This window comes from Anarrhichthys ocellatus, unplaced genomic scaffold, assembly GCF_004355925.1.
Source record: "Anarrhichthys ocellatus isolate YVR2014 unplaced genomic scaffold, GSC_Weel_1.0 scaffold67, whole genome shotgun sequence".
NCBI classification, from domain to species: Eukaryota; Metazoa; Chordata; class Actinopteri; order Perciformes; family Anarhichadidae; genus Anarrhichthys; species Anarrhichthys ocellatus.
In genome coordinates this window covers 92,422-101,066 of record NW_022280097.1, presented here as the reverse complement: position 1 = coordinate 101,066, position 8,645 = coordinate 92,422, and the positions used below count along the sequence as shown (strand labels likewise).

Here is an 8,645-nt window from a genome sequence, read left to right as displayed (position 1 = left end):
CCATTCTAAAGGCTTTTCACCTTTTGTGTCTTGAAGCAGAGGCATTGCCTTTACACAAAGAGCACCTTCAGCTCTGGTTTCCTTAGATTGGCCCTGAGCACATTTTGCCCTTGGGATGTGAAAACGTAAGAAATCTACAGAATCTGATAAACATTATGGACATGGTTGGAAATCACCAAAGGACCTTGTATTGAACTCACCCACCGTTTTTTTTTACGTATAGAGTCTGTGATGTTAAAAGTTCTCAATAGGACGGATGAGCCATTTCCACTATATCCACCACATTCAATTCCATTTCTATTATTATTTCTGATTTTTCCAGAGAAGGGGGAATTGTATGTAGGTGGGGAAAGATGTCACCCTTCAGCTGAACACAATCTCCTGTGTCTGCATCACGTTATAATTTATTGAGAGTGTCATTCCTGTTTTAAATATCCCAGTTAGCATTGAGTTCACAAATTGCAAGTCAAAACGCGTTTGGACGTGAAAGTTCAACTTGCTTTAAGAGTTGTTTCTAAACAACTGTGATCTGTAACGTCACAATGTAACATTCACTGTTGCTTTACAGGCAGCTGACAAATTCCATTGTTCCTGTCCTAAAAAATATCAACATCTACTTTTGACCGGTTAACGAACAAAATCATTTTTCACCAAACAAAATAGGACAGTACAGCATTGAGATTTTAATTTCATTTGATGGGATTTTTTTTCCTGTATACTTTCAACCAAATGATATTGCCACTCATTGATATGAACGTTAATGTGCTGTTGTTGAGCAACAGAAAAATCCCCTCGGGCCCCAAAACCTTTTCCCGATAGATCACCATTGTGAAATATAGTGGTTTAACCAGACCAAGTGAGGCTGGAATGGCAAAAGCCCGGAGTGCGTTGACTTCAACAGGGTGATTGTGTAATTTCTGACATGAAGAAGTACACAGTCTCACTTTACGAAGCTGAGGCCTGACATACACTCATATGTCATGCTATAGATTTATATGACATGCACATCAGTGTCCAAGATGTTAAGGATTATTGTACATTTGTGAATGTCAGCTGTGGTTGCAAAGGGGGGGATGTTGACTGTGTGATTGATAGAGCAACAATACAATTCTACAGCTCTGTGATAGCGCTCTTGTTTACATACAGCTTGATGCTGTTTTCTTGTGCGCTTCGAAGATCTCTTCAAAATCAAAGCACATAAGTGGCAGCCAACATCACAATGTGTTGTTGAGAGAAGTCATAGGACTGCTTTAAATAGCATTTCACTTCATAAAGGGAAGGCTTTGTGGTTGTGGGCCCCTTGGCTTTTGAGTTCTATGAGGAGGAGTTGTTATGTGAGCGAGAGTCAAAACAAACTGAACTTTGAAACCACAGGTCACTGACCTTTCAGTACACTGCCTGTGGCTTTTACAGTGGGCGGTCGCCATCTTTACATTCTTGTCATATAATTCCCAAAACGTGTTCAACAGCTCTGTGTGGAATTTCTGACACCACGCAGGGACCTCTCGTGAATAGTAAATGTGGATCCAGAGGTCAACGTGTTCAGCCACCACAGGGTGATAGAAGATCTGGGTGGATAAAAGCTTGATCATCTGAGTTGACTTCAGTTATTACCATGTGCCCAAAGCAATAATCAGCCAGCAATCAAGACCGTACTGCTAGGCAGCGGTGGAAGAATATATTACTCGACTAAAAGTAGCAGTAGAACGGTGTAGAAATACTTTATTACAAGTAAAATGGCCCATTTCAGAAAACGTTATATTATCCTTGATAGATTAATGCGCTTATCACTTTGATGTTGCAAGGTGGAGCTAATTTGAATTACTTATAAACGTAGTGGAGTAAAAAGTACATTTTTCCCCGCTGAAATCAAGCAGAAGTAAAAAGTAGAATTAAAATGGAAATTCTCGAGTAAAGTACAAGTACCTCAAAATTATACTTATTGGTGCAGTGTTTGAGTCAAACTTAGTTACTTTCCACCACTGCTGCTGGGCTAGCTGTTTCCCCCTGCTTCCAGTGTTTATGCTAAGCTAAGCTAATTTAAGCTAATCACCTGCTGGCTGCAGCTTCATACTTTGTATGAACGATGTAATTGTTTTTGCATACAAGAAAACAGAGAAAAGACTTGATTTCTATATATTTATTATCTCAAGGGTAAATATTGGGTAAAATTATATATATGTATATTATATATATATATATATATATATATATATATATATATATATATATATGTATATATGTATGAATTAGGAATCGATAATGAGAATATATGTTATTACTGTAGTTTTATGGCCACAGCAGAAAGTATAAAGCATAGGAGCATTTCTACAGCTTGATTCAGCATGAAACTCTCCCAGTTGAATAATCGGTGCAAAAGATCTGGTTATTTAGTTCTCAGACATTGCCACCCCTAAATAATTTCCACAGTTTCTTGGTTTGTAATAGTTATACAACACAACCTCCAGTGAGCATATCCCTAAGATTTTAGTATCTTTCTTCTCTGTTGTGGGGAATTATTGGGTGTTTCAGTGGGAGACTGCTTCTCATTTTAAGCAGCCAAGATGACCAGCATTGACACTCGGTAGGCTTTATAACTCAGGTTTGTTTACACACTCTGGGATTTATTGTTGGTGTTTTCCCCTCCTCCCTCTAAGAGCACTCCTTCATCCTTTCATCTCCCTTTCACCCAGGAGAGTCCGTCTGTCTGTCTGAATTGTATTTCCTAGTCGTAAATGTTAATGTGTAACGAGGTGAGCTGGGATCGATGAGGATATTAAACCGACTCTCCTCGCTTTGTCTTATCAGCCTGATGAGGCAGAGCACACTATGGCTCTATTTCATTCGCACACCCACAAACACACAAATGCGCATATACATTAAAAAAAACACAAAGTAATTTCTTCCACTTTCCCCCCCCCCCCACCCTACACACTGACTTAAAAGCCCACACACGTTCATGCAGTATCTGTTTGTCTCTGTCGGCATCTCTACCGCGCTAAATAATCGAATCACTTAACGGCAACAGCCAACCATGCTATTCCAGTCTCGACCATGAAGGATAAATTATTGCTCCGTATAGAGAACAGCCATTACTGTAAGGTCTCATGAAGACATATTATGGAGCCATGCTTTGTTGAGACCCTGTCATTGTCAAAGTACTAAATATGCCAGAGGTGGAGTGAAGTATTATATGTCCTCTGAAGTGGATATAGTATAATGCTGGTATGGGTTTTTAAAGGCCAAGGCTATTATTGTTGGATGTGCAGTGACTGAAAAAAAGTGTCCAAATCAAGTGTGTGCGTCTGTATTATGAAGTGTATAGGGCTCTGGTAACTCTTACCCTTTAAAGGACCTAACCAAGTTCTGTAACCGTGGAAAACAAATGTATTTGGTCATTTGTGTGAGTGAGTGTGTGTGCGCATGTCTGTGTCTGTCTGTCCACAGCTAATCTCGCATTCTACTGGACCCGTCACATTAATATTTTTTGTGCTCATTTATGACTGTGTGCCTCTCGTGGTTTTGTGAAAACATACTTTATTATTTAACTATTTAATACCATTGACTGCCGACTCCTCACTACTCTTAACCTGCAGGTAGGGGCCACAAGTGATCAACAACTGCTTCAGTAAGTGCAGTATTTATGTATTTATGTAGGAATGTATGTTTGCAAAACTGAACCGAGCGCTGACTACAATGGAGCGCGTCTTCTCATGTCAGTAAGAGGAGAGCTATCTAGCTGTTAGCAGCCAGTGAGTTTGGCTAAACACCCGCCCAGACAATAGTTACATCCTTAGGAGCCACTGTTACATTTAGTTTTATGCATTATTATGTATTATGGGTTTTAATGGCTGTACGATTTCTTTCCTCATTTTTATAATGACTATGTATTTATAGGTTTTCTTCTTTGAATTGCTTTGTCTACATATTGCTTTAAGTTGACTGCAGCTGTGTATAGCACATTGCCCAATCTTTTCTTATCAGAAACAGATTGCATGTGCCACGTGTAAATGGGGTTTAACTGTCCAAGTTAGCCATAGCAGCGTGAAAGTGATCAAGCACGCACAATACCAGGACCATGAAACTAAAACAGCGAAATAGAAATCAGCCAACATTCATTTGATTATTTACGCCCGCCTGTGTTACATGTCAACACGTCCGCTGTGAAAAACACCTGATCACTGAAGACCTGCTATGAAGTATAATTTAGAGGTACTTCACTCGAGTATTTCCCTTATTTTATATTCTAACCTGTAAAATCACAATAAATTGTTTTTGCATTTTATGCTAATCTCCTGTTTACTCCAGCTTCATATTTGCCATACAGAGTGGTATCGGTCTTCTCATCTAATTCTCGGCAAGAAAGCAAATAAGCTTATTTCCCAAAATGCTGAACTGAAATGTTAACCTTGTTACACAGTCCACAAAATAGAGAAATACTTTTAAAATTAGATCTCTTCTATTTCACTGAATTGAGCTCACAATAATGTGGTTTACTTGTGGATTGTTGCAGAGGAACCAATTTGCCCTTTATCATCAAGTGTGTGTGCAAATACAGGAGTGCTAATAGTATGCTAATTTTGTGATTTTATGCACAGTAGCCAAAGAGTAATTATTTTAGGATTTTAAAATCCAGTCCCAGTCCTAGATCATAGTATTAAAACTCATATCTTTCACGAGATACTGTATCAAAGTAAAATCTCATTAGTAGTGGAGGTGGTGTGTTGCTGCTGCAGAGTGATCAGAGAAGAAGGAAACACTGGGGCTGGGTGCTGCATATAGATGGTGTGTTGTGGTTTCCCAGAAAGTCATTACCCAGACAGTGGATTGCTTCGCCCTGAGGTGTTTCACTTCACAATTTGCCACAGCTTTTTTTTCCACACCGCTGTTTTTCTCTTCATTCAGTCAGTAGTGATAGGACACAAAAGCAGTAAAATAACGTAACTGCTGGGGTCGCTGCATTTCCTCTAAGACAAAACAGATACAATGCAAAAAAGTGTGCAAATAAAAACCACTATCAAAATCAAAGGGGGCCCTCTTGTACCACAAGCCTCCCCGGGGCATGTGAAAGCATAGAGAAACAAACACTGATGCCACCCCACCCTGTAAAAACCTCCACTCTGCTGTTACAGCCACACTAAAGCGCACACTACACACCACCCTACAGCCTTCTGTTTGTCTCGGCTGGACCTTATGTGTGTGTGTGTGTGTGTGTGTGTGTGTGTGTGTTCAGTTAATGTATACGTGCACTCCTGAGTAGATATCTATTTTTCATTGTGTTATGTCTGCAGAATATGGATCTGTATGTGTTAAGCATCAGTCTAGCGAAGCCTCCCTCTCAGTCTCAGCCAGTCTTTCCTTATATGATGTGGTTTACACTGAAAAGATGCTGTCACCTCCAACCGATGGCTACCGCTTTTTTCCCCCCCACTCGGATGTCTTTAGTTTACTTCTATAGTCGCCTGACTTTAGTTAAATATACGTTTTCAAAAAGATACAGAATACAATATTGTAATATTGTTCAATTATTGAATTCCTATTTTAAAAACAATTTTGTGTTTTTAGTGATAACTGATGGACAAGCAAACAATAATACGTTTCACTTTATTGTAACAAGGCTTAAATTATTTACAATTCCAATGATTGTTTGGTCATAGCTTAAATAAACAAAAGCCTTAAGCTGTTACACTTGTAAATATGAGTGCAGACCGTTGACGTTGAAATTATCGTGTTTACGGATTGATCACGAGACATTGCTAAAACCAGTCATGACCACGCCCACTTATGAAGTAGGAGGTGTATACCATGTGAAGCCTTTCAAACCATTGGTGGAGCTTGTAATGCAAAAAATAAAAAGTATTTCTGTAGACTGCTTTTACTATTTATTTAGGCAATTATGTCGATCAAAACATGCACAACTACATTACATAATTGTGGTGTAACACTTAAAAAAATGAAATAGAAATGTAGACCAATCTCTACCTTTCCTTTAGTGTATTAATAACAGCTCAAACTAGCATGCCTATGCTCCAATCCAAAAATAGATATGTATCATTAATTATAATATTAAGCTTCAAATAATTACATTGGTCTAAAATAAATTCAAACTCAAAACTTGAGTTACCGCCAACCTCAGCCCGACTACATCATCCTTACTGCGACACCCATTTTGATGTTTATGTGACTGGAGTGTGCTTCCTGCAGCGAGCAGCTCAGGCCTACCTCATTTTCGCCTGGCAGGTCAGCCGCTCTGTGTTTCAGACTGAAGCCGTTGGCTGCTACTGAACCGTTTGGCTCTTTTCTCTACTAGCGAGCAAAGCTACAATCTAGACCCAACTGTCCATCCAGCTCATTTTAAGGGGATTTATCAGTATATATGCCCGTGTATCCAAAACACATCGGTCATTGGGGATTCCTAGCACCGGTTGGCCGGGTCTGAAGGCCGTTATAACGCTTTTTTCGAGGTTTAATTAGAGCTAGAAAACAACGGTGGTGGAGGAGGAGGAGATTCCATATTAGGAGCACAGAGGAGAAGGCACCCCCCTTTGAGTGATTTGGAGCTTTAGGTGAGTGTTTATCCTCATTTTACGTTATTATTGCCCGTATAAATTGTACCCACGTGTAGTGTAACCACGTATGACTGTAAATACAAGGTTTGGGCGGTTTATTGCAATGTTTTGAACGTTTATTTTTATTTTTTCGCTCGGGGTGGGGGATGGGCAGCGTCAGCGCGTGAGTAGGCGCGCGTGCACTGTGCATGTGTTCGTAGGGCTGTTCTCGTGGTAGGTTTGTTTGTGAGCGCGCGCTTCCTTCCTGCAGCTACTGCTAGCTTTGAATTAAAACCACTTTAGTGATTTTTTTTTTTTAAATTTCAACCATGAAGACATAATTCATAACATATATTGATGATATTAGTATCACCTCTGTAAATGTATTTGTTTTACTCAGATCTAACTTTTTTACTAACTATTTATTTTAAACATTTTTGTTCTTTTAGATAGTTTTTCAATGATGGATTCATGCTTTTACTTCTTATTTTAATAAAACTGTGTTGGAATGCACTTTGGTACTTAGACAATACTTAAGTGTTACTTAAGTTAGTGTTGTTAAAGAACCAACAACCGTTATGAATCAAAACTGAAACTGTACTTCTAGCAACGTTAGCATGTTGTCCCACAGCTGTACTCACCAGTCTGAGGTGTTTTGCTCTGCAGGCCCGTAGTTAACTCCACGGTTTAGATCATGTTGCTTGTCTGCAGCATACAGTGGATTCTTATGTGCATTGTTTATTGTAGTGTTTTATTACCTTTGTGTCAATGTTACTCAAAGCTTTCTACAGTGCTTTGCAGCTGGTTGTTCCAAGCTGTGGGTGGTGTGGGGGAGGGGTGAACACACACACACACACACACACGCACACACCCCCACACACCCAGGAGGGCCACTTGCCAACCTTGTGAAGCTCAACTCAATGACACAATGTACCAGTCCCAGATAAGCCTTCAGTATCTGTGCTAGGCTGCTAATACGGACTTTGTTCAGCCGGAGTCAGGATTCACAAACTAAACTTAACTGGGCTAAGATATTAAGTGTAACTTGAAATTAAGTTTTACAATTTTAGTTTTTTGACCACACAACTTCTTTTATTTTCGATTTGAATATTTTCTTTTCCCCTGCTACAAGTTATTGCCCGTGTGGTTTTATTTTGAGTGAATATTGTGGTTACTACTTAAAGTAGGTTATGTAAATAATGTATGAGAAGGTGTCCTGATATGATCAGGGTGCTGAATCCACTATTTGATATATTGGAACATCCTTTGAGTGCATTATCACACATACACCACGGCCACTTATCTAAGGTAAAAAGAGGCAATGTGTATGTATTTTTTTTAATGGCCATTTGTAGTAGATTTTGAATAATACTGGATTTTTTTAACCTCTTACCAATGTCAATATTTGATATTTGTATCATTGTTTTTTTTTATATATGTAAATGCAAAACATAACAACGGACACCATCTGTGGACAATGGTTGCCTCTAACTATTGCGGTTTGTCAGGTATTATCACGTGTTCAGCTGGTTGAACTTGTTGAATACATCTCATATATTTGCATTTCTCTCTCGCCATTTGACAACAGTATAACGGAATTAGTTGTTTTTTTTGGATTAGGATCACTGACTTCTCTCTGGTTATTTTCTCTGACACGAGTGCACAACACATGTGCACGTTAGCCGGCTGTGAGTCTTTGTCCTGTGTGCAGTGCAGTTGATAACAGCAGCAACACATCCTTCGGTTTGGTCTTTGTGCATTGAGGTTGAACTAGTGTGTCAAACAAGGACAGAGCTGCTAGACACACACACACAAACAAGTATTTTTTTTGTGGTCAGTGACGAACGTCATCTGTAGCCGTTTAATGCAAACAAAGTAATCGTTACCACATCTTGATGAGTTGGATGTTCAAATTGTCTTAGGGCGGCTGCAGGGCCCATTTAGCTAAGACCACATTCAAGTAGCAGATGTAGTTTTTTTAATGTCTCCACCAAAAATCCTTCTTTTTGGTGGTTTCTTTATTTTTTTTAGATGCTCCCAGGCTGAGAGGAAACCCCCCCCCCCGCCCCCGCCCCCCCCCCAGAGCCCCCCTCCACC

At 39.5% G+C, this 8,645-nt stretch overlaps 1 protein-coding gene across 1 annotated transcript in view; it reads left to right on the top strand.

The window, feature by feature from the left end:
* Positions 1-6,197: 6,197 nt before the first annotated feature.
* Positions 6,198-8,645, top strand: part of LOC116397473 (F-box-like/WD repeat-containing protein TBL1XR1) — a 39,205-nt gene continuing 36,757 nt past the window's right edge. The window contains exon 1 of the mRNA XM_031872910.1: positions 6,198-6,566. The gene's annotated coding sequence lies outside the window, so the exon portion shown is untranslated. The remainder of the gene's footprint in view (positions 6,567-8,645) is intronic.